General features: G+C 44.9%; 1 protein-coding gene across 2 annotated transcripts in view; it reads left to right on the forward strand.

The window, feature by feature from the left end:
- SGMS1 (sphingomyelin synthase 1) overlaps positions 1–27,298 on the forward strand; it is a 246,980-nt gene that overhangs the window by 3,941 nt on the left and 215,741 nt on the right. The window lies entirely within an intron of this gene.

Raw genomic sequence — 27,298 nt, forward strand, 5'->3', positions numbered from 1 at the left:
CACACATAAGGCAGCCAATTAACCTACAGTATCAGTATCATTTTTTTTATTAGTAATCATACATACAGTAGTAACATTAATACATTAGTGACCATACATAGTAACCATACATGGGGCCGCAGCACGGATGGTGTAATGGTTGGCATTACTGCCTTACAGCACTGAGGGCATGGGTTACATTCCCACCATGGGAACTGTGCAGAGTTTGTATATTCTCTCCGTGCTTGTGTGGGTTTCCTCTGGGTACTCCGGTTTCCTCCCACAATCCAAAAATATACTGGCAGGTTAATTGGCTCCCACCAAATTAACCCTAGAACGACTGTGTGTGCGTGTACCTGTGGTAGGGAATATAGAGTGTAAGCTCCATTGGGGCAGGGACTAATGTGAGTGTTCAAATATTCTCTGTAAATATGTGTGTGCTTTATAAGAAACTGTTATTAAATAAATAAGTACATTTATACTAGCAAAATTTGATATTTTAATGTTTTAATAATAATAATTTTATCCATATTATTGACATTATTTCTGAAATTGTTTCATTATTTTTGAAACAGAATAGACTTGACCTCTTTTAGTAAACATACATTTATTTGGAAATCAATACAACATTTTATTTACAAAATACAAACGAACAAACCTAGAAGTTAAAAAGTACTGACCCAATCTCTAGTTTTAATACATGAAAGGCACACTTTCAATAATAACTCTTTATCACCAAAACTCCAAGTCGGGACCCAGGATTTGGAACACGATTCCAAATCAAGTCAGACCTGGAACTTCTGAGCTAATTTCAAAATCAGTTTGAGTTGAACTTTCTTTGATATTCATGATGAAGCACTTGTTGTTTGGAGAAGACATAACCAACTATGGGGCATTTCCTATATATGGGTTTATGTACTTTGAAATGAATTGAAATGCTGCAGTTGCTGGTTGAATCATATCAAGTTATTATGTGGCCTCTCAAGAGAAATGATTGTACCGGTGGATATTTGTGTATTCTCCGATTCGGGGTTCATTCAGCTAAGGATTTTTCTAGAGATGTTTTTGTTGATCAGGTTTAAATATCCAAATTTCAAAGTGAAATAAAACAATAAGATACACATATGTGCAAGTTAAGAAACCAGTTTCTCTGATCATGTGCACCGTATTATTCCCTTCCTTAACCACCACCCAGACTTAATGTGACATCTCAGCATTTGTCAATGTTGCCCAGCTGAATGTATTACAAAATCCTCAACAGTGCACGCTCATAGGGGTCATTTTACTAATGGGGCAATTTGAGGGCATTTCTAAGCGATCTAACTTAATTTGACTAGATCGCTTAGAAAACGCCCCAACATCGCTCCTTGTGTAGCGACCATAGCGATGCGCAGCACCATGCGTTGCTATGGCCCGGCAATTAATATCCAGATCGCAGGATAAATCTAGTTAGATCGCCGGTCAGGGCCAGTGTTCTCACCATAGGTGCTAAGTAAATTAGAAGTAGAATCTTATTGGTTGCTATGCTTATTGGTTGCTTCAGTAGTACTCCCATCTTTTTAAATTTACCCCATAGAAGGAAAACCAAACTGTCTTTCAATGTATAGCACACTACTGTATTGTGTGTTTGATTTGATGATGTTATTCCTTTTAAGAAGATACATACCTGGGTAAGATGCCCATTTATTTATCCAAGGACTGCATGGAAGCCACTAGCATTTATTTTTATGTTGGACCGTTTGGCTCCATCTGCCCTTAAGGCCCATACACACTTAACGATTTTCAGCTGAAAATCGCTCATTTTGGCCGTTTTGAGCGATTTTCAGCTGAAAATCGCCCAGTGTGTATGAGCCACAGATGGTAGACTAGCGATGATGCGCGCTCCCGCATCATCGCTAGCAAAATCTCTAGTCTGCTGGTTTTACCAGCATGCCAGCGATGATGGCTGATTTTATCAGCCATCATCGCTGTGTGTGTACGCCCCTCACGGCCGCCGGGCTGAAAGACTAGCCACTTTGATCCCGGCGGACCGCCCCGCTGCGTCCCCTTCTCCCTCCCCCTGAAGTGCTACTCACTCCCCCTGCTCCGTATAGCGCCGCACGGAGCAGGGAGGGAGGTAAAAGCCGCCGCTGTCACCCGCCCCCACCCGCAGAGGCGCCAGCACCGCTAGTCCCCCTCTCCCTCTGCTCGGTATACTCGAGCATCGAGCTGTGTGCAGCAGCTCCGGGTCCCTGTCAGTACGCCGGCTCCTGAGCAGGGAGAAAAAGCCGCAAGCATGCCTGGTCTCCGACTCCTTCCCGCAGCAGCGCTATTGATCAGCCAGTATATACATTGCTGGCACATATATGCTGCGTCAGCAATATATGCTTTACCGCCGCCACTGTCAAACGCCTGTGATCCCTGGTCATTTGCGGTCTTATTGACAGCAGACAGACATTATGGGGCATGCCATTACCATTTTCTGGGAGTTCACCAGAAAATGCAGGTGTTCCCCAGCCATTCAGCCATCAGTGCCCACCTCCCCCCTCCACGCCCCCCCACGGCCAGCGCAGTGCTGAGTAGTCCTGGCTTACTTGTTGCAGGGGGAAAGTCATTTGATGGTTAATGGTTACTCCCTATATGCACGGCTGCAAATGAAGTTGCAGCTGTGCACATGGGAAGGATTTCACCCTGGGTGGGGTGGCATGATTTCTGGGCTCGGAATATATGCAGCCCAGCGATCAGTTCTGAATCAGTACAGAAATGCACTGAAGAAAAGGGCCACTGCTCCCACCCTTGGAATTCAAACCCCGCCCATTATGTAAATCGCCTTTTATATGAAAGATTTTCAGCAAAGTCTTTTTGACCTCCTGAAAATCTCTTGCTCTTTGGGAAATAGCTCAGTGTGTACGCACTACTTTGGTGACAGATATATCTTTCAAAGATTTTGGCAAAGTCTTTTGAAATGAAAATCTTCAAGTGTGTATGGGCCTTAAGTGTTCATTCTAGCACCCGCTATCTTTAAAAACCCATGCAGTTCCTGTTCCCTGCCTGGGGTGTCGCTGTCTGCTGTGGTGTTTCTAGCACAGGTCTGGTTTGCATATCAGTGCTAATATACAGACCACACTGTGCTAGAAGCACTACAGCAGGCAGCGACACCCCAGGCAGGGAAGAGGAACTGCATGGGTTTTCAAAGATAGCGTGTGCTAGAATGAACACTATGCCATTGTACTAATGGTCAAACTAGCCAATGGTGAAACTAGCTAATCAAACAAAGTAAGGGGAGCAGGCTTAGCAGTGCAATGGTTTATGCTGATTCCTAGGAGCCGCAATTCTCAGTGCTGGAGATCGATCCAGCACATATATTACATACATGATAACATGTATGTATACATGTGCCTAGCGATCCACCCTCCACTACATGGATGCCGCTGCTGCACCCTAATCCTATGCAGTATATGGCAACATATGTATAATTCAAATGCCCAGTCTGGAGCCTGATCCTTAGGAGGAGAAGGTGCATCCCAGTCTTTGTTGCCCAAAGGCGGTTTCCCCTATGCCCCTGCGGTCCAGTCCAACCCTGAGTATAACATTTTCTCCAGCTCATAGCTCACACTGAGGATGCAGAAACAGGCTGCCAAGTCTGGAGGAGATGCACTACATCACCTGGTATACAGTAAGCGTGATCACTTTCACATCCTTTTATACTGCAGCACAGTTATGTGGGCTGAATAACAGTAAAATATGAAAACACAAGTAATTATGTGCCATTTTCATTACTATTAGGAAATAACTGGAGATTAGTATAACAAAGGTTCGGAAGAGATGTCAAATGATTGCTTAGTGAGTGGCACATGGTTAAACCTACTTCTGTAAACTCTGCAGATATGTGACCGAAGAGATACTGGGTACTGATCATATCCAGCAAGCTCATGTATCCATTTATCACCATGAATAATTCCTATTAGACCTTTCACATCCACTAGCGCTTCATTGCACACTAGGGGCCTGATTCTGAGTGGAGCATAGCAGCAACTATTGGCAGTCGCCCAAATGCCCGTTGTAGTAATGATTGGTGCATCTTTATATGCTATATTTGGTTGCATCATTAACAACCTGCACCCGTTCTATGGCAGTTGCAGAATCTCCGTCTGTCTAAGTTCTCCTGTGCTTGCAGTTGCTCGTCTGCGAATGCAGCCACTAGGATTGACAGGTGTGCAACACTCTCATATCTCACCCACTGAACAGACCATTTTTACATGCACCTCCCATTCACCGCCCAGGTACGCCCATCACTTGGATGCTATATTTCTGATAACATCTGTTCCAATCGCAACAACACCTATATGCGCACACTCTATGCAGCGTATGCGCCATATGGATTTTCAGAACTACAATATTTGTGCAGTTGCACACAAGCTCATAAGGAAACGTGCTCTCATCCGTTGATTCACACATGGTAGTTGGTTTGGGTTCCAGTGACATGCACAGTAAAGTAATCTTATTTCTCATGGATATTTTTACTTTATTTAACAAAAGCAGCCCTACGAAGCCGTTGTCCTGGGTTTTTCCCGGGTTTCCTCCGTTTCCACTGAACTTTGCAAAACCTGTGGATGTCATTAAAAATGATCTTTATTATGATTACATCAGCAGCCAGCGCCCTTGGGAGATCCAATCAGTGGTGTTTGGATGTACCCATTTCCAAAACCCTGGATAAGAGCATTTCCACAGCTCTCATCCGTATTTTACCCGCCAAAATCCCTGCTTGAGTGCCCTTGTAGACGTTTCCACTGACATGAGTCCCGGGTTGTCCCGGTAAAGCACAGGTTTTTAGGCTGGTGGAAAAGGAATATAATTAAGTGGATAAATGAACAGTGCTGTGAGGCAGTAATGCTAACCATGACACCATCCGTACTGCCCCAAATGATGATACAAATAAATGGCTGGAGAGCGGAGCGACACCAGAAAGGGATAGCAGTTCCATGTAGTAAGACTTCTACAAGCTCTAGAATACACATGAATTTGCGGGAATATAAATGAACTGTGTTAATGTTAAGGTCCATACACATTGGGTGATTAAGCCCATGATGAATGCTGTCATCGCTGGGAGGGAAAGCCGATCAGTGCATACACACTGGACGGCTTTCCCCCTGCGTGGCGATGTCATTGGGGGGCGGACGGCTTTGCATAGCGCAGCGAACGGCTTTTCTGGCGATGATGCGGGAGCGCACAGCAGTGCTCACCGCTGGGCCATACACACTGGGCGGCTTTGAGCTGAAACTTGCTGTTTTGAGTGGCTTTCAGCTCAAAATTGCCCAGTGTGTATGGGCCTTTAGGCAGGACAGGGGATTTCCAAGCCTGCATTAATGAGCCACCTCCCCTGAATTAGTGGCAACGAGCATGCCTGCTACATGATTGCTTGTCGTGGCTCGGGTCCAGATATCTGTCTAGAATCTAGATGAACTGCTTGGTGTTATCTGACAAACCATTATCTGCATTTTTATGTATTAATTCATTCTCCTACATCAGAGTACTACCAACAAAATAGTCTGATTTCCTTATTAACATACAGCATATGCTTCTATAGATATGAAAAAAGACAGGGAGATTTGTGATCCTCCATAGGTCACCAAAATGCAGTGGCTTCTATCATTTATACCCATTCAAAGGTGGATTTGTGTTCCTCATGGTACCTGAGTTTTCTTGATGAGTGCTCACTTGTTTTTAGAACTTGTTTTCTATAGAACGTGTGTATTCTGTTTAATTTGTGTAGTATTGCTATGCCATTTTGCTTTACAATATGACAGGTGTGGCAACATCAAAATTAGGGGTAAGAGCCGCCGTATTAAATAAATACCTGCAACACATGACTGCCGGAGTGAGTGTTTATTACAAATTACAATTCTATACTGAGGCTGTGTAACTTTCTTTTCTCCTCATACTACCAATTTAGGTACATTACCTGACGCTATTAAGCATTAATTGTTGTGTATTTGAAGAGAATCCAATCATTTTCACTGCCTACTATCATTGGTAAAAACAGTGCTTAAATGACATATTAAAGGTGTGACTAATCTGCGAATATTCCTTGAACTAAACCAGTACAAGGATCACACTACATTTTAATATCTCCAATTTAAATTAATCCTTGTGCCACCTATTTTAAATTACCGGTAAGTCTAAAAATAAAAGCTATGTATTAATTATATAATTTAATCATTTACAAAAGAGTGCGCCCAAAAAGCGTTTTTTCTTTCCTTTTTTGTCAGTTTCTTCTTCTTTTTTCTGACAAATAAAAACCCAGAGACTAAACAAGGAAGACTTGATGGATGAGAGAGAGATGGATGATAGATGGATGATAGGGGGCCCTGCTGTGAAATGTACCATTTGTGAGCAGTTTATGAGGTAGTGTTCTCACTTAGGCCCTTATTCTGATCTCGGCGGTACGGCCCGCGTGCGGCCGTACCGCCGATGTTTTCACTCTGCACATGCGCAGAGGTCACTCTGCGCATGTGCAGGCGAAATCGCCGCACAAAAATTTTATACGCCGCAAAGGGGGCGTATAGGGGCGTGAGGGGCTTAATAGCCTCATTTCCCTATGCATACGCCCCGCGTTTCATGGGCGTTCCCATGCAAACGCGGGGCGTATGCATGGTAATGAGGCTATGACGCCAGTGATGGGGGCGGAAAGCTGACATCGCCGGATGTCAGCTCTCCACCCCCATACAAGCTTTCACACGGACGATTGTCCGTGTGGTCTAAGCTTGCGTGAGCGGGTGGAGCGTGCGGCCCTGCCTTCGATGGTCGTCGACCATCGAATGCAGGGGGCAGCTCCCACCATGGTGGAGGCGTACGCCCCACCATTTTCATGCGGATCGCCAGCCGTCTGCGTACGGACGGCCGTGGCGATCCGTCTTGTAGGCGGGGATTGGTTTGTGCGGCCGGAGCAACGTATGCGGCTCCGGCCGCACAGATCAGAATAAGGGCCTTAATGATGTCTGGCTACCATTGTTTCTAGAACATGATAAATCAGGACATGAACTAATGGCCTGTCACCTCCCATTGACTCCCATTGACTGGCCAATTTCTTTATCCTGAAGTGCAAACATTGTAGTACCACCCAGTAATGAAATCGACTTGCACTCCTTGGAAAGCATAAACTTTGGCAAAACAATAATCCCTTTGGAAGAAGGAAGTATAAACCTGCCTGACCTTACTGGGAAGCCACCTAAACAATAGCAGTTCATGCTCTGATATAGCACTAGAGGATACATGGAATCCCACAGGCTGGTAAAGCTGGATTGTACGCTTTGTGGAATTATGTGTGTAAAATGAAGTTGTGAAACAGGAATGTAGAATGTAGGACAGCATAATGTAAGTGTATCTGTGTAGTGGGGTTGTTCCAAGAAATGTTACATAGAAACCTCGGCATCGCTAGAAGAAATAGCCAATTTTGACTATACTGTATACAGTTTAGTGTTCTAGTACAGCAACAATTGTCCATACTCAAAACCTCAATTAGATATAGTAAAGATTGTATGGTTCTAAGCTCTGGAGAGTTCAAGGAAAATCATACGCAGTCAAAGGGCGGTATTCAATGAGGCTGATTCGCCAGGTTTTTATGGCGATTTTGTGCTGTAAGGCGAATTTTTGACAAAAACGGTGAATCACCCTATTCAATGACCAGATGGCGAATACATTTCAAGGTTTTTTTCGCCATGATTCTGGCTTCTGCTTTGTTCTGTTCGGTAATTGTGGAAATGTCGTCTACATAACTACTATCAGGGCAAATGTCTCTAGAGCATCCACCCATCATTGGAGAGTCAGGACATTACAGCCACCCAAGTGTTGACCCTCTAAGCAGGTCATGCTTCCAAGAAATCTAGAGCACCTGCCACAACCAGTGCCAGATTAAGCCTTCGGGGGGCCCGGGGTACTTTAGCCAGGGGGGCCCCCTTGCACTTGTCATTACTGGCCGCACACTGCATGGGAGAATATTACACTGTCAAAACACAGAGTAAAGGCAGTATAAACTTGGTCAATGGGTAACTGCATATATATATATATATATATATATATATATATATATATATATATATATATATATATATATACACACACACATACACATAAATACATACCATATGAAAAGCCTGTGTTTGTCCCTCTGCACTTTACTCTGTAGGAGACCTCACAGTCCTAGTGCTGCCTTTGATTAAAAACCCTCCCATGACTAAGCTGCTGCTGCTGTTCTCCATGGGCATGTAATGAGCTCCACCAATTAGAGCTCAGCACAATCCTCTCAGCCTCTGCCCTCTGGTTTAAAGTGTCATGGGACTTAGACAACTCCCAGGAATGCACTGCACACTTGTGCAATCAGTGTGCCTTGGCTCCTGATGCTCAGCACCATTAATCATTGTCACATTGGCAGATAGGTGAAGCTGCAGCACTACCCCACTCCCATGCACAAAACCTTTAGCTAAAAAAAAAAATACATGCCAACCACAGGGGGCCCCTAGCTAGTGGGGGGCCCAGGGGCACTGACCCCTTGTGCCTCCATTATAATCCGGCCCTGGCCACAACCAGAACTCCAGAGGAGGGAACACCTCCCAATGGGACTGTTTTGAGTGACTGACAGGTCGGACTTCCAATAAGAAGACTGTCACAGTAAAGCCAGTGCAGTTTCACAGACAGCATCTGGCTTCACACAATGGCGGATTTTACCATAACCACCACTGCCTACATTGTACCTGCACATGTGCCCTTATGTTTTCTTAGTGGTATTGGAATACATATGCATAGGTATATTTTATCATTATATTGCCATTTACATCTGTTATATTTGTTTGTTCTAGAATTTCACTAGATTTTTAGTAAATTATAAGTTTGCAGAAAGGGATAAATAGAATCAAAATTCTTAGTAATTGCTGAATTCATAATTGTCCTGTAGTAAAAATAGTATTTGCCCTTAAAAGCAGTTACCAAGTTAATTACTGCATTTATAAAACAGTAATGTCATTAGTGGGCTCCTTCTGCAGGAAATATGATTTTCTGCTCTACTTCTAGAAGAACTTTGTCTTTCAACCTAAATCAAATTATAAGGAGGAAATAAAAAAGAGGCATTTCCTGAGACTGTTTCTTGTGAGCGGTATAGAATCTTGCCACAGAATGGCTTGCCATATTGTTTGTCCCAGTTGTGTCTTGTCAGTATTGCTTTTGGGTGTATTATGTTGAGGCACAGTAGGATATGTTGTGTATTCTGTGATATATACTGGAGGATACATATTGCTATGGGGTGTACTGTATTCTGTGATATATACTGAAGGATACATGTTGCTATGGGGTGTAATCTGCAAGTTGCACAGGAGGAAACATATTGCTATGGGGTGTATTGCTGTGGGGTGTATTCTGTAAGAGGCACAGTAGGATACATATTGGGGTGTATTCTGTAAGAGGCACAGGAGGATACATATTGAGGTGTATTGCTGTGGGGTGTAATCTGTAAGAGGAGCAGGAGGTTACATATTTCTAATATATCAAGGTACAGGTTAGAGCAGGGGTTCCCAAACTTTTTTGAATCACGGCACCCTAGTGTATCGGAATTTTTTCGCGGCACCCCTAGGCCCAAAGACAATGAATTAGATTGGGTTTATATGCGATTCTTAGGGTCAGTTATGTGCTAAAGGGCAGGATTTGCTTCTGTTTGTACACATTTTATGATTGGCAGGCACCAGCACTGGTTTTGCCCATAAATAATTAACCATAAATAAATTGAATTGGTCCTGGACCACCAACCTGGGGCACCCCTGCAAGTGTCCCGAGGCACCCCAGGGAGCCACGGCACACAGTTTGGGAACCACTGGGTTAGAGACATTCTTCACAGGAAGAGAAGCAACAGAACACGAGGACATGCACTGACACTAGAGGGAGGAAGATTCAGGGGAAATTATGGAAAAATTACTTCACAGTGGATAAGTGGAATAGCCTCCCATCAGAGGTGGTAGAGGCAAATACAGTAGTACAATTTAAACATGCTTGGGATAGGCATATTGATATCCTTACAAAGAAATAAGGATCAAATATGGTTTGAGGTAACATGTTTAAAAAAGGGGGCAGACTAGATGGGCCAAGTGGTTCTTATCTGCCGTCAAATTCTATGTTGCTATATTGGAGTGTATTTCTGTGGCGTGTATTCTGTAAGAGGCACAGGAGGATGCATATTGCTGTGGTGCAAATTAAATTAGCTGCTATCATTTACCACAGCTAATTCACCCGCCTTGGGCAATCCAGTTAGCCCAGGTGCCTGCACTCATCTGATATTTTATTCACCTACCTCAATGAGGTGGAAGAAAATCCTCCAAAAAATGCCCCAGTTTAGCAAACGTGGCAGTAAAAACACACACGTCTGAGCACTAAAGTATGTGTTTGCATCTGGAAATGGGTAATTTTTAATGTGGAAAAGGGGTAAAATGGAATTCCCTGAACAGCATATGAACATTGCTGAAAAAGAATTTGAAAAAAACGCAAAAATTACCCATTTTTCCATGTCTGATAAATTACTGCAGCTAATTGAATATCCTCTATTTGAGGATAAATACTGATGCTTTTTTATTATTATTACAATGGTATGCAGTCATTAGGTCTGCAGTGTCTAGATTGACAGTCAAAAGGTAGACAACTATTTGTTAACATGGTCAAAAGGTTGTCAGAATGTCGACCTGATCAAAAAGGTCAAAACATTTTGAGTCAGCATGTGTCGACAGGCGGTATTTCATACCCTACCATCCATTAGACATTGTAGATCTAATATACTGTAACATTACAATGCATGAGTCATTTTTCGAAACCTCCCCACTGCCTAACTCATTTCTTTTCTTAGTTACTATCTGGCAGAATACATCAAACTTCACTATGTTGTGAAAATGTTGTCTTCAGAGGGGAACTCTTTTGCCCACATGTCCGGCCCCAACCACCGTAACCTCTTCCAGCTTGTTTTATACAGTGCTACACTGGGTGCACACACAAACAACGATTTATATTGGGTCCGCGCACACAGTGACAATGACACACAAACAGAGTTTGTATATTCTCCTCGTGTCTGCATGGGTTTCCTCCAGGTACTCCGGTTTCCTCCCACAATCCAAAAATATACTGGTAGGTTAAATTGGCTCCCAACAAAAATTAACCCTAGAATGCCTGTGTGTGTGTGTGTGGTAGGGAATATAGATTGTAAGCTCCACTGGGGCAGGGACTGATGTGAATGTTCTCTGTATTGCTTGCGGAATATGTGTGCGCTATATAAGTGTTAATAAATAAATAAATTGTACAGTACTGTATGTACCAGCTTAAGTGGTTTTTCTCTAATCTTATAATAAGCAGAACTCTCCTTTTAAAATAGAAATTGTGAATCATCATATTGTTAATTATCACTTTGTCACATGACAATTGGCAATTATTTCTGATGCTGTGTAAGTTCCATATCTAAATCAAAATAATGCTAATTATAGTCACATGTTAATGCAGCACATCATGGGGGGTATGCAATGTGCTGCCGCTATTTCCGACGTGGGAAATAGCGGCGGCTCCCTATTCAATGCTGTCATTAACAACAGCATTGATGTGGGATCACGGCAGAATGGGTCCGACTTCAGAACGGCGGTGGATTGTTGTTATCCGGGCCACAGATCGACAATCCACGGCCGTTTTCACAGCCATGCCCTCTTATTCGATCTGACTGCAAACAGGCCAGGATCATGGCTGTCGGCGGGGATTGACAGCCGTGATCCCAGATTGCATACCCCCCCCATGTGTGTCTAATCTACAATTGCAAGTGGTGATATCCTCGCCCACCGTATTTATGTTGTAGATTTTTTTTATTTTTCTTTTACTGACCTGGAAGGTGCATTGGAGCTATTTAATGGAAACTATCAAGTCACTGTGAAATGCCATCTGGTTATAGATCTTGATTAAGCTCCTATGCTATTACGTTTGATATTGGAGCTTTACTGCATTGCTCAGTTGAAAAGTGCCCTGTCCATCATCCTACAGCTATTGGATTGTTAAATGCTTATCATCTGTCTGACCAGCCCGTCCTCCCTAAATATAATTACTGTGGCCTTTTAAAACATTAGAGATGGTTTTGTAAGTATCATTGTTCTCATATTGGAATAATGTATTTCTGGCTTTCCCATTTCTGATTGATATTGATATCCATCCATAATTCATTTAAGTTCAATCTGTTTACATTGTTGATACTTGTTCTCAGTACAATGGGATATTGTGTTATATAATCCGTTTTTTTTTTTACACTGGTTTCAGAATATCTGACGATACTGTGTAGTCTGCGATACACTTATGCCTGGTACACACCAGGACGACTAGGGCCCGATCCCCTCAATCTAGATCCAATTCCGACCAATTGGATGTAGATTGTGTGGTGATTGGGCCCTTTTCTGTCCTGGTGTGGACCGATACCGATCCGATGCGCGGTCCCGCTGGTCGGTCGTTATTCAGATCCTACCTGCTACAGGTAGGATCTGAATAACGACCATACTGCCGGGTGCGGGTCGCCATTGTATCGGACCCGCTCACGGTGCACATCGTGAGCGGGTCATGCCCCCCGCATCATCGTGAGCGGGTCTGAAGAAACACTGACGACCCGCTCACAATGTGCATCGTTAGCGGGTCGTCGTGGTGTGTACCCTACATTACTTAACAAAGGAATAAATTAACTTGTCAGGCCGTCTGACTGTGGCAACCAGTGGCGGTTTTTACCTATGGGCTGCAGCCCCCCCCCCAGGTAAATGGGAAACGGTCATCTGTTAGATCAGTCTTGGGTCGACAGTCTTTAGGTAGACCCCGGAAGGTCGACTGGCCCCAAGGTCGACAGGGTTAAAGGTCGACATGGGTTTAGTTCGACATTCATTAGGTCAGCATGAGTTTTTCACTGTTTTTTGAGCCGACATGTGCCGCCAGGCGGTATTTCATGCCCTACCATCCACTAGGGCGTGGTGGGAGAATAAAATAGTGTGCCCGTCACATAGCGAGCGATGTGAGGGGCTGCGGTTCAACTCCAACTTTGTCTATGTCGACTGTGTCGACATTCGGGTAAAAAAACAGTGAAAAACTCATGTCGACCTAATGACTGTCGACCTAAACCCATGTCGACCATGGCCCATGTCAACCTTAAGTCATGTCGACCTAATGACTGTAGACCGAAGTCTGTTCTGACAGATGTACCGCTTCCAGGTAAACTCTGCCACTCTGTGAAGCAAGATGCAGTCTGTGAGACTGTTCTGGCTTCACTGTGACTGGCAGTGACTTCTTATTGGAAGTCCAACCTGCCAATCACCCAAGGCAGTCCTATGGGAGGCGTTCCCTCCCTCCGGGATGCCTCTATGGACTGCTGCGGTGGCAGCCCATAAAAACAGGTTCTGCACATGCGCATTACCGAGGATGATACTGCGCATGCGCCTGTCCTGGGACCGTGAATATGGTTCTATGGACTGCTTCCGAAGCAGCCTGGGACCAGCACATGTGCATTACTGAAGAAGCTACTGCGACAGGGGTCAGGACTGGCAGCGGGGACCAGCAGACATCGGTTGCAGTGGCGGGGACCAGCGGGCACCGTTGGTGGGGTCCAGCAGTGGCAGCAGCGGAGGAAGGGGGGCCCAGAATTGCAGCAGCCCCCCTTCTCCACAGAGGTAAGAACCGCCACTGGTGGCAACGTATACATATCTTTCTATGTTGACTTGGCAATGCCGTAGCAAAGAGCCTCACGGTTGGTAGCAATGGGTTTATTGACAGTTTGAAAGAATTTTATAGATTGTCTTGTGCTCTTCAACGGAACAGACAGCTACACCAATGACGGAGATATATAAAGGCTTCTAAAGAGTGGAGCAGATTGGTTGCTATGGGCTACTTCATATGTTTTTCCAAAAAATAAAGTTTATTCCAAATACTGCAATAAAAGCTATTGGTTGAGATTTGTTTTGTACGAAGCCTGTGTGGCAAAGCCTGGCTCAGCTGATGGATACATACTGAAAATGTGTTGTGTTTTTATGTTTTGTTATTCAAATGACTATTCTTTTAAAGATGCACAAATTGGTTTTCTCAGTAGTGAAGAATCTAGATGAGAGAGGTTCACTTGCTGAACTGCAAGTGTTATACACAGCCAGAAGAGGGCAGTGTTCTCAGTGGTTTGGAAGCTGTTGCTAAACTAAAAGTAGCACATAACAAGAATATAATTAGTTCTATGTACATTCAAAGGAATTTAGCTGCAAATGAAAATTGTGGAATACAAACAAATTATTCAATTGTCGGTACTCTTTACCTAGAACGGCGCCATCGCGGTGATCGCGACATCGCGGGCAGTACATAAACGGCCGCGACGCGATGCCCGCGATCACCGCGATTTTCCCATAGGGAACAATGTTAAAAAGCCTGATTGACCGCGATTTTGCATTCAATGCCTCAATGCCCGCGATTTTCACATAGGAATCAATGTTAAATGGGCTACAGAGCCCAAATAGGCAGAATTAGCCCTTAAATGTCCCCCCAATTTTTGTACGCCACCCCACGATCCACGCCAACCCGAAGCGTGGCGAGCGCAGCGAGCCCGCGAGGGGCGGCGGTACGCGTCCTCCGACCTTTTCATGCCCTACTATCCACGTCGGCGTGGAGTTGAGAATAGAATAGTGTGGCGAGCGTAGCGAGCCACCGAGCCCGAAGCGTGGCGAGCGGACGCGGATACCTTCACAGGTAAACGCGTCCCCTCGCGGGCTTCACAGGTGTCCGCTTTTCGCCACGGATACCTGTGAAGCCCGCGAGGGGACGCGTATAACTGTGAAGGTATCCGCGTCCCCTCGCGGGGCTCGCTGCGCTCGCCACGCTTCGGGCTCGGTGGCTCGCTGCGCTCGCCACACTATTCTATTCTCAACTCCACGCCGACGTGGATAGTAGGGCATGAAAAGGTCGGAGGACGCGTACCGCCGCCCCTCGCGGGCTCGCTGCGCTCGCCACGCTTCGGGTTGGCGTGGATCGTGGGGTGGCGTACAAAAATTGGGGTGACATTTAAGGGTTAATTCTGCCTATTTGGGCTCTGTAGCCCATTTAACATTGATTCCTATGTGAAAATCGCGGGCATTGAGGCATTTTAAAGTAAAATCGCGGTCAATCAGGCTTTTTAACATTGTTCCCTATGGGAAAATCGCGGTGATCGCGGGTACACGATTTTTATGTACCCGCGATTTACCCGCGATGACCGCGATTTTTTACCCCCGACGCCCGCGATTCTAATCGCGGGCGCCGTTCTAGGTAAAGAGTACCCAATTGTCTAATTGGTATTGCTTTTTAATTTAAATAGGGCATTCTTTACATTTAATGCTATATATTTAGTTTTGTTTCTGTGTCCAAAATTTTCAGGCTGAACTAACCTGGTCTGTTTTTGTTTGTATACAGGTGGTAAGTAATATAGAGTGTAAACCCCACTGGGGCAGGAAATGACCAATTATTCTCAGTATAGCAAAGCGAAATATGTCTGTGCCATATAAATAGCTGCTTATAAACAAAACTAGATTTATGGTTTGTATTATATGGAGGATTCCCTGCATTGCTACTTTGCACTGGTTGAGTTTGGGGCAGTCACGGGAGTGCTGTGGGTGGGGGAGGGATTGGTGCGTGGTACTACGTGTATGGGATGGTTGGGTGCGGTGTTGCCACAGCTGGGTGCAGGGATGCTGCGGGTAGAGGAGGTGTGGGGGTGCAGTGGGTGGGTGCATTAGTACCATGGGTACGGAAGTGGCAGGTGGGGGAGGGTGTCCGATCATGCTGTGGCTGTGGGAGGGGCGGGTGTTCTGCGGTTGGTGGAGTTGCAGGTACAGGAGTGCCGCATGTTTGGTGGGGGATGGTCGGGACGGGTGTGCCGCTGGGGTTGGAGGGGCAGGGTTGGGTGCGGGTCTGCGCTAGGAGAAGTGTCCGGGGTTTGGCTGCTGATGCAGATGCCAGAAAGCCGCCGGTGGGCGGGGCTGTACTGTAGAGGCTGGACGGAGTCAAAGAGTGACAGATCGGTGCGCTGATAGGCTATTAGCCCCAATCTGTCACTCTATTACTTCACCCAGCGTTATATACACAGTCGCAGAGTGACAGATCTGGGCTATTATATAGGAGATAAATGGAATGGAATGTCATACCTTTTACAGCCCCCAGGGTTCTGGAGCGAGGAACATGGTCTTTTAAAACTTTAGCTTGGTGTTTCCTCATGTATGAATGTACATTCAGTTCTATTTTACTATTGATTTCTAAAGTTACAAGTGGATACAAGAACTACAGTAGCTTCTGTACTCTGGGCAAGTCAGATGCTTATTGTATTCCTTACTGTTATTTCACTGAATACTTCCATTTTCTTGAACGAATTGTGTGAAATATTATTATCCTTTTATTTATCCGCAGCAGCTAAATTACAGAGTACATAAATGAAAAAGTAAAATAGTGACTTACAGTTGAATACAAAAGAGGACAAATACAGGGTACATAACCATAGCTGCATCAGCAAAGGACACTGGAATAAGTATCAGAGTCAGCGTGGAAGAAAACCACAGGATTTGGTGCTATCAAAGATGGTCTAAGTAAGAGATGGATAAGCACATGAGGGAAGAGGGCCTTGCTCTTGAGAGCTTACATTTCAAAGGAATTCAAAATTTATACCACAAAAGAAAGTGCTCGAACCATCAGCAAAAAAGTACTGTGCACATGCATATTGGATATTAAAGGGGATCTGTAGTAATCCTTTGGGAGACATTGCCTATAGCAACCAATAAGCTTCTAAGTCAGGGAACTTTTTTACCTTTTACCCCAAATTATATTTAGATGCACCGACGTTACCCCCTTGATTTGAAATAAAGGAAATCATATAACTGTAATTCACACTGCAGCCCCAGAAATATGATATATCCTGTAGTACGGTACACAACCTGGCAGCAATTGATGATGATGATTACCATGTATGCCTGTGTCTGATACAAAATGTGTACCACACTCAGCCATACTTGGTAATCATCGTCATCAATGGCTGCCAGGCTGTGTGTGGTATAGCCATTGATAATGTGACATCCAGGCAACTATTATACCCCTATAACTATTATCCTCACTGCCGAGACACAGACGGGCATACATATAGATTCATATACATGCCCATTTGTGTGTCGGCAGCGCGAATGCCCACTACCCCCAGGAATTTCATTTTTACCCCATTTGGGGTAATTTATCCCTGTTCCCTGATCACTGCCCTAGGTGTTATTCATCTAGCACAGTTTGAAGAATGATAGATAGAAGCTGGTAGGATGCTGTGGGCATCTTTTCTCTTTTACTTTTTTTACATCTTTTCTCTTTTTCTCCTTATTCTGAGGAGGGGCATGCTATTTTTATTCATGTGCAGTAAGCACATGAATATATATTTAATTTAAAAAAAAATATATATATATTTTTTTTTACACAGCAGCCAGCAGGGGGCGCCGGAGCCGAGCCGCTCATTAGATATTCATATATTCACTGCACCCGATCGTTACGATCGGGTGTAGTGAATATACGCGGTCCCCTGCTGGCACCCCCGGTGGGCAGCCTGTGCTGTCTGGCACCCGGGGAGCCCACCTCCCCCCCACAAACGTTCTGGGGCAGGCAGAGAGACTTCCATCTCTCTGCCTGCCACCGTCCTCATATTCGCCGGTCAGGGGCAGCGAGCCCCTGACTCGTTGTATACCGGAGCCGGCGAGGCTCCGGAACGTGGCGAATGTGCAGCGAATCCGAAAAAGGATTCGCTGCACCTCGCAGGTATTCACATTGAATACCGCCCACTGTGTGCAGCGGCTTAGACAATATTGCCTTGCCTGCACAGTCTATTTGGCTGGGCGATAGTGTGGCCGCAGGGCTGCACATCGCTATCGCCCGCAGTGTACACACGGTGCGATTCTAGCTAACCTTCTAGGCGATTTTTAACTAGTCAAAATCACCTGGCCACATTACACCCCTTAACCTATACAGTGCCAGGACCAGAGTCCCCCCAAAAACTACAGGTCTCTTTTCCGTGGACACTGAGCAGCGTTGCTGTCAGCTGATTTCCATAATACGATGTAACCAGAATAAGCAGCTTTCGCATCATCGCTGCTGTCAGTTTTCCATCATTTTCTCATTACATTTATTTATGATACAGCCCTATAGATTGGGAGTACCGTGTTATCATTGTGGTGCTGTGACTTTAAAGTAAGCTTAAGACAGAAAGCCATCTCCGGTTATGTATCGATTGTATTAAATGCTCAAGAACCTTTTTTTGTAGGCAAACAGAGAAATCTTTACAGCTGCTATTGATGTATTTTGATTGTGCAGCATTAACGGTGCAGATAGGGTTGCAGTAAAGTCTGCAGGCGGCGACAGGAATAAATCACAAAATAGAGGCCCTGGTAATTGGTATATTAATTATGATTGTCAAGTAGTGAGAGTAATGGCGTCATAAAGGTAAGATGCTCTCAGATTGGATTTAGCACACACTTCATCATTTTATTTGCTTGAGATTTTCTTTTTATGATAATGATGGTGAGTCTTGTTTACTGCTCTGCAATTCCCAACTCATTTGTTAAGTAACCTATTATTTCAACGTTTTACAGTCATGAATATTGTTACATTCAACTACATACTCTTATTAACCTAGAACATACCGGTGGCATTGCTTGCTAGTTGTTGGGTTTTTTTGTGGATATTTTTTAGCTGTCTTTCCAAAAACAAGAGCTGCTTGTTGGGCTTGCCCGGTATCTATGTGTGGTCAATCAGTAGACGGGCCGCTACTACCTTAATTGCATTCCTTTTTATTACACTATGTGATATATAATCAGTTGGGGGGCAAGAAATAATAAGATTTGGTACTTGTGAGTTATCTGGGCGTCCGATTTGGGTACTTACGATTTGCATGCGATTTGCATGCGATATCGCATGCGATTTACGATTTGCATGCGATTTAGCATGCGATTTGCATAAGATTTGCTATTCATTTCATTACCCCACTATCCCCAAAGTGTGTCTATCAACGTGAACCCGAAGCGTGGCGAGCGCAGCGAGCCCGCGAGGGGCGGCGGTACGCGTCCTCCGACCTTTTCATGCCCTACTATCCACTAGGGCGTGGAGTGAGAATAGAATAGTGTGGCGAGCGCAGCAAACCACCGAGCCCGAAGCGTGGCGAGCGCAGCGAGCCCCGCGAGGGGACGCGGACACCTTTGAAGCCCGCAAGGGCACGCGGATACCTGTGAAGGTGTCCGCGTCCCCTCGCGGGGCTCGCTGCGCTCGCCACGCTTCGGGCTCGGTGGCTCGCTGCGCTCGCCACACTATTCTATTCTCACTCCACGCCCTAGTGGATAGTAGGGCATGAAAAGGTCGGAGGACACGTACCGCCGCCCCTCGCGGGCTCGCTGCGCTCGTCATGCTTCGGGTTCACGTTGATAGACACACTTTGGGGATAGTGGGGTAATGAAATGAATAGCAAATCTTATGCAAATCGCATGCTAAATCGCATGCAAATCGCAAATCGCATGCGATATCGCATGCGATATCGCATGCGATCTAGTACCAAAATCGGACGCCCAGATAACTCACAAGTACCTAAGATTTTTTTTTCCAGTGGCAGCACTTGTCATCGTGTTTGCATTGTGAACTATTTCAGGTATGTTGTTTATGTCAGAAGTACCTTTGGGTTACAGAGTGGTGGAGTCAGATGTTGGGGGTTGGGATCATTTGGTCTACAGCATGATAATCGACAGTCATTAGGTGGACACTTTAGAGACAGGGCAGCAAATGCGACACCACCTGGTGAAATTCCAAGAATCTGTGTTCTGTTTAATCATTTTTGAGCTGCTTTTAAACAGCCGGCAGGTTTACAGAAATGGGGCACTTCACCTATTTTGAGTTTTTCGTTACATCCCTTGAAGTGGAATCCCATCACTTTGCACCTTATCTTTATAATTAATGCACCTGCATACTCCAGTCCATACTCCAACAATAGCAGCTTAGAAAGCTTTATGTGAAGATAATTACTTTTAAATATAACCTGTTCTATTTAGAGTGTCAATCACCTCTGCTTACCCTGAGGTACGCGCAGTATTTAGACTAGGTCTATTGAGCTAACGAGAAGCACCAATCATAGACCGCAATAGTACAGTGTAACTGTAATTCATCCGAAGTTATCAAGCATCTTACATAAATGTCTCTTGCCAGGATGTTAATTTTGGTAGAAAAGATTTCTAACTATTATGCATCTATGTGACTAATGTCAGATATTAAATACCGAAGGTTTCTGACGTCTGTCGCATAAGCAGCATGAACGGTGTAATGGTTAGCATTACTGACTAGCAGCGCTGAGGTCATGGGATCGATTCCCACCAGGGCCCTAACTGTGTGGAGTTTGTATATTCTCCACGTGCTTGCGTGGGTTTCCTCGGGGTACTCCGGTTTCCTCCCACAATCCAAAAATATACTGGTAGGTTTATTGGCTCCTAACAAATTAACCCTAGAATGTCTGTGTGCGCGTGTAGATGTGGTAGGGAATATAGATTGTAAGCTCCACTGGGGCAGGGACTGATGTGAATGTTAAACTATTTCCTCTAAAGCGCTGCGGAATATGTGTGCGCTATATAAATAACTGGTAATAAACAAGCTGCTGGAGTGTCTATTATATAGTCTTCTCCTTCAAATGAAATAACTAAAAGTTGAGCAAGAGGGGCTATATGTTTCTGAATGGTCTTTTAGGTGGAAGTAATACTTTCTATGATAGGGACAGGCTCATCTGCTTATATACATATCTCTCTGGTTTCTGAATGTTCCGCTAGATCGGCTTTGTATTACCAACTCTCACTTATCGAGACCTGCTGGCTTTTATCTGGTGCCCCCTTGGGGACTCGTTCCCTGCTCTTACAGCCATTCTCCCGTTATTTATGGCGTTTCAGGCTGGCAAGTCTCTCTTATCTGCATTGAATTTGACGAGCTGCTGAGAAGCGTTTTGTTGGCGTCCCTATCTAGACGCCATCAGATTGCTCGGTACATTATAAAAAACATCTACTTTTTTGCTGTTTATTAAAGAAAGGAGCACAGAGCTAGAACCATGCAATAGAAGGTTATCATACATAGACATTAGCCTTCTGAACATCAGCAGAAAGACAGAGGCATCAATCTAATAACTTGGTACGTTAGATAGATAGATAGATGCATTGCCTATGTTTTTCAGTAGTTTATTAAATGGCATCTGACTGGGCATGTGCTATGGTTGCATTGCACACCTACCAAGGTACAGTAGCATTGTGTCACTAGTGTTCATGCTAGCACCCTGCACCTTGTAAAATACTTGCATTTCCTTGTTCCTGCATGTGGTGTCACTCTCTGCTGTGGTATTCTTACAACAGTCTGGTTTGTATCTCAATGCTGAAAAACTAATCAGAAATAAAACAGCAAAGATTGACACCACATGCAGGAAGGAGGAACTGCAAGGATTTTACAAGTTGCAGGGTGCTAGAATGAACACTAGTATCTCACATGGAGACAGATGTATTAAGCCTTAAAAATAGATAAACGCGAGGGTGATGGAGAGTGATAAATGTCCAGCCAAGCAGCTCATAACTGCATGGGCAGGACAATTCTGGAGGGAGGGCTCCCCCCACTTCCCCAGGATCCCTGCCCATGCTGATTGGTCAGGGGGTGAATGCTTTGGCCGGGGCGACTTGTATAAAAAGTCTCCCCCCAGCTGTGGCATTACTGGATGGTTGGGCCCGGTGCTGGTTCTCGAAATACGGGGGAGCCCTACTCAAGGGGGACCCTATTTGTTTTGCCCCATGATTTTATGAAACCAGGACAGGCTCTTTGAGCCCGGGGCTGGTTAAGCTTTACACCATGTCTCCCAAATCGCACATGTCCACAAAATTCCAGTCAGACTACCGGGTGCGCTCCACCAACTTCAGCTTTGGCACCCAAATATAGACTTTTTTTTTTGTGTGGACTTTTGCTCTCCCGGTGTCACATTAAACTGTGTAGCCACCACGTCTGTTTAGATGGGAGCTGCAGCTGCGTTAAAACAATTAAATTCCCCCTAATACGTAACAAAGCGGGGTGCATTAAATCTGAATATATTTTATTGCGGAAATTCTAAAAAGCAGAGATCTGCTGTTAAACATTTTTCACAAACCCAGATACTTTGCAAGGAACAATCTTCCATAGCAGACGTCTTCAAGTGCCACTTACCATATAACAAATTGAATTTGATTAGCACAAGTTGGTCTTCAGTGAACTCTTTACTCCAAGTTATACTGTGAAAACATCCTCCTGGAGTTTAAGTATTTTGATTCCTCCCGGTCATATGTAATGTGTAGCAAGCTGGATATGCCCGCTTGTGTCATAATAAAGTGGCCGTTTTCTAGTGCCACTCTGATGTGCTGCTGTTTAACCTTTTAGATACTTAGGTTGGCTTTGTTAAGGCACCCACACTCTACAAGGAGTTTACCTCTTTTCATCCGATTTTGACGATCGGGTCGAGAAATCGCATGAAAAGTGTAAAATCCCATATGTTTTGTCTCCAATTCCAATCCGATATACATTCCCATGTGCATCGGAGTCAGACCTGCTGCTGGTAAGTCCCGGCAGCAGTGCATGGGGTCGCATGCAGGAAGCTCCCGGGTGGTTCAAGTGAATTCTTATATGACTTCTCCCTCCACGAGTCACTGTTGTGTGTGGGCGCCTTTACTCTGATGCAGCCAAGCGCAAGTTGCAGCCTTCTATTGGGATCCACAGACAAGGGCAACAACCTGGTGGTTTTATTTTGTTTCCCTAGCTCCAGGTTTTTTTTACCAGTGGGAAATACTCATTGGGGGTGGGACTTGATTGAGTGCAGCTTAACAGCCAGTCATATTAGCAAGAATGTTCAGACAATCAATTTAGCAATGGTTTTTTATTTAAAACAAACCTAAACAATTTAAAGAGAGCTATTTATGTTTTCTGCTAACACGTGGGGTGAAATGTTACAGGGTGCCATTTTTAGAAGGTGCCATTTTCTGGGGTTCAAAAATGGACAAAATCGCACGGTTATCAAAAATCGCACAAGTAGTAGTGTGGGATTTACGGTATAAGTTTTTTTTGTAAATCGCACCCTAAACAACTGACTAAAGATTTACCTAATTTTCTTATCGTACATGGGTGAATGGCGTATGAACAAAATGAGGGTGAGGGGCATCTGTGTAATAAAGCCATGGTGCCCATACTGTCATGAAGATAGAAGGTAATACTTTTTATTTTTGCCAATTTAGAAGTTGAGTGATTTTTTTATTTTTTTTTGCAATGCTGCAAGGCCTATTCTGCCATTGGTAACCTCTTAATGTCTTTAAATATCTTTTAATATTAGTTAACATCTTCCAGAGCTCAGACGTCTTTGGTCTTGGGTTTGGACACCAGTTAAGCCTCTTTGCTGTGAGTTGACATCCTTCCACTGAGAATTGCTGCTGTCTCCATATTCCATCAACATTACTCCGGTTCTAAGAGCGGAGGGCGGGACATAGAGGATTCCAGCAGACGGATTAATAATTCAGTGTCGGTTATTACACTTTCCCTATAGTAGCTTGCTTGGCTTCACACAATGGTTAGCACTTTAACAGAGAGGTACTGGGTTCTAGCAAAGGCACTCTACAGGCTTTCTGTTTCTTTCCCGACTTGGGACCATGTAGAGCTAATGACAGCCATATCTAATCACCTCTTTAATATGAGCAGTGCAGAAATATTTTATTTTGTCTGTTTGGGATGAGAGTAGAGAAGAAATGTGAATATAATGTCTTAAATTGTACACAATGGTAAAAAAAAATATTTGACGCTGATATTAACTTTTTCGTTTATTGTTACTGCAATGCACTTTTGCTTCCCTGGAAACCAGAATGTGTTTGGGAGATTTATGCTTTTTCTCAGTGAGTGTAACTTCTAGAAACACCATGGCAACATTATTATTATTATTATTATTATTATTATTATTATTATTAGCATAAATATTAAAGTATACATCATACATGTAGGCCTAATTTAGGAATACTTATTAACCACTAAACATAAAGCCAATCTCGTTGTCATTCCGTCTGGAGCAGTGAGTTATGTCACATGTGCATGTCATGTGACTTGCTTAGCGCATAAACCATAGAACAGTGTAGTGCATGTGGCTCTATCTTGCACTTTGCATGCGCAGAAAATAAACGCATGCATAGCTGGCTATGCAGTCTGGGTAAGCTCTTGCACAATGAAGCCTTACCACCAGAGAGGCAGAGCAGGAGTGTAATAGCACCTTATCACATATGGACGGATCCGATACGATTTGCCGGCGGTCGGGATCCCGGCAGTCGGAATCCCGACACTGGAATCCCGACCGCCGAAATCCCGACAAGGGGGGGACATGGATCGCCCCCCCTTGCGGGCTCGCTGCGCTCGCCACGCAGCGGGCCCGGTGCCTCGCTACGCTCGGCACGCTATTTTATTCTCCCTCTATGGGTGTCGTGGACACCCACGGAGGGAGAAAGTTTCGGGATTTCGGCGGTCGGGATTCCAGTGTCGGGATTCCGACCGCCGGCGAATTAACTGCATCCCATATGGACATGTTCACGCAACTGCAGCTCATGCAGACCAGGAATTATGTGCATACTTTTTTTTTTTATATAAAGTTTATTGAAAGTCCCTATAATAGTAGACGCAATACAAAATATGATGAATGGAATAAGAAGGGTAAAGTTAATATCAATCAAAACCAGAGATATATTCTTGTGACCAATTTTACAAAAAAAAGTAGGAGAAATTAGGCAATGGGTGCTGAAGAGAGCAGCATAGCAGCCTGTGCTATGTAGCAAGAAGAACTAATCCAGAGAGAGGGAGAAAAGAGGAGTGAGAAAGGGGGTGGGTGGGCTTAGATATAGCTTAAAGGATAATGCAATCTAATTCAAAAGGGGGAGTAGAGTTTTATGATGTGAGCCAGGGGCTCCAAACTTTATAAACTTTATTAAAAGACTTTGATGAGGTGTTAATTATACTAGCCATAAATTCCATTCAGGGAGCGTAGAAAGACTGCACTCTATGTAATACCGTCACTGGGCTTCCATCCTACATCACTACTATCCTGGGTACAGGGAGCATAGAAAGACTGCACTCTATGTAATACCGTCACTGGGCTTCCATCCTACATCACTACCATCCTGGGTACAGGGAGCATAGAAGGACTGCACTCTATGTAATACCGTCACTGGGCTTCCATCCCACATCACCACTATCCTGGGTACAGGGAGCATAGAAGGACTGCACTCTATGTAATACCATCACTGGGCTTCCATCCCACATCACCACTATCCTGGGTACAGGGAGCATAGAAGGACTGCACTCTATGTAATACCGTCACTGGGCTTCCATCCTACATCGCCACTATCCTGGGTACAGGGAGCATAGAAAGACTGCACTCTATGTAATACCGTCACTGGGCTTCCATCCTACATCACCACTATCCTGGGTACAGGGAGCATAGAAGGACTGCACTCTATGTAATACCATCACTGGGCTTCCATCCCACATCACCACTATCCTGGGTACAGGGAGCTTAGAAGGACTGCACTCTATGTAATACCGTCACTGGGCTTCCATCCCACATCACCACTATCCTGGGTACAGGGAGCATAGAAGGACTGCACTCTATGTAATACCGTCACTGGGCTTCCATACTACATCACCACTATCCTGGGTACAGGGAGCATAGACGGACTGCACTCTATGTAATACCGTCACTGGGCTTCCATCCCACATCACCACTATCCTGGGTACAGGGAGCATAGAAGGACTGCACTCTATGTAATACCGTCACTGGGCTTCCAACCTACATCACCACTATCCTGGGTACAGGGAGCATAGAAGGACTGCACTCTATGTAATACCGTCACTGGGCTTCCAACCTACATCACCACTATCCTGGGTACAGGGAGCATAGAAGGACTGCACTCTATGTAATACCGTCACTGGGCTTCCATCCTACATCACCACTATCCTGGGTACAGGGAGCATAGAAGGACTGCACTCTATGTAATACCGTCACTGGGCTTCCATCCCACATCACCACTATCCTGGGTACAGGGAGCATAGAAGGACTGCACTCTATGTAATACCGTCACTGGGCTTCCATACTACATCACCACTATCCTGGGTACAGGGAGCATAGACGGACTGCACTCTATGTAATACCGTCACTGGGCTTCCATCCCACATCACCACTATCCTGGGTACAGGGAGCATAGAAGGACTGCACTCTATGTAATACCGTCACTGGGCTTCCATCCTACATCACCACTATCCTGGGTACAGGGAGCATAGAAGGACTGCACTCTATGTAATACCATCACTGGGCTTCCATCCTACATCACTACTATCCTGGGTACAGGGAGCATAGAAGGACTGCACTCTATGTAATACCGTCACTGGGCTTCCATCCTACATCACTACTATCCTGGGTACAGGGAGCATAGAAAGACTGCACTCTATGTAATACCGTCACTGGGCTTCCATCCCACATCACCACTATCCTGGGTACAGGGAGCTTAGAAGGACTGCACTCTATGTAATACCATCACTGGGCTTCCATCCCACATCACCACTATCCTGGGTACAGGGAGCGTAGAAGGACTGCACTCTATGTAATACCATCACTGGGCTTCCATCCTACATCACCACTATCCTGGGTACAGGGAGCATAGAAGGACTGCACTCTATGTAATACCGTCACTGGGCTTCCATCCCACATCACCACTATCCTGGGTACAGGGAGCATAGACGGACTGCACTATATGTAATACCGTCACTGGGCTTCCATCCCACATCACCACTATCCTGGGTACAGGGAGCATAGAAGGACTGCACTCTATGTAATACCGTCACTGGGCTTCCATCCTACATCACCACTATCCTGGGTACAGGGAGCATAGAAGGACTGCACTATATGTAATACCGTCACTGGGCTTCCATCCCACATCACCACTATCCTGGGTACAGGGAGCATAGAAGGACTGCACTCTATGTAATACCATCACTGGGCTTCCATCCTACTTCACCACTATCCTGGGTACAGGGAGCTTAGAAGGACTGCACTCTATGTAATACCGTCACTGGGCTTCCATACTACATCACCACTATCCTGGGTACAGGGAGCATAGACGGACTGCACTATATGTAATACCGTCACTGGGCTTCCATCCCACATCACCACTATCCTGGGTACAGGGAGCATAGAAGGACTGCACTCTATGTAATACCATCACTG

The sequence above is a fragment of the Crinia signifera genome, chromosome 6 (assembly GCF_055691185.1).
Source record: "Crinia signifera chromosome 6, ASM5569118v1, whole genome shotgun sequence".
Lineage (NCBI taxonomy): Eukaryota > Metazoa > Chordata > Amphibia > Anura > Myobatrachidae > Crinia > Crinia signifera.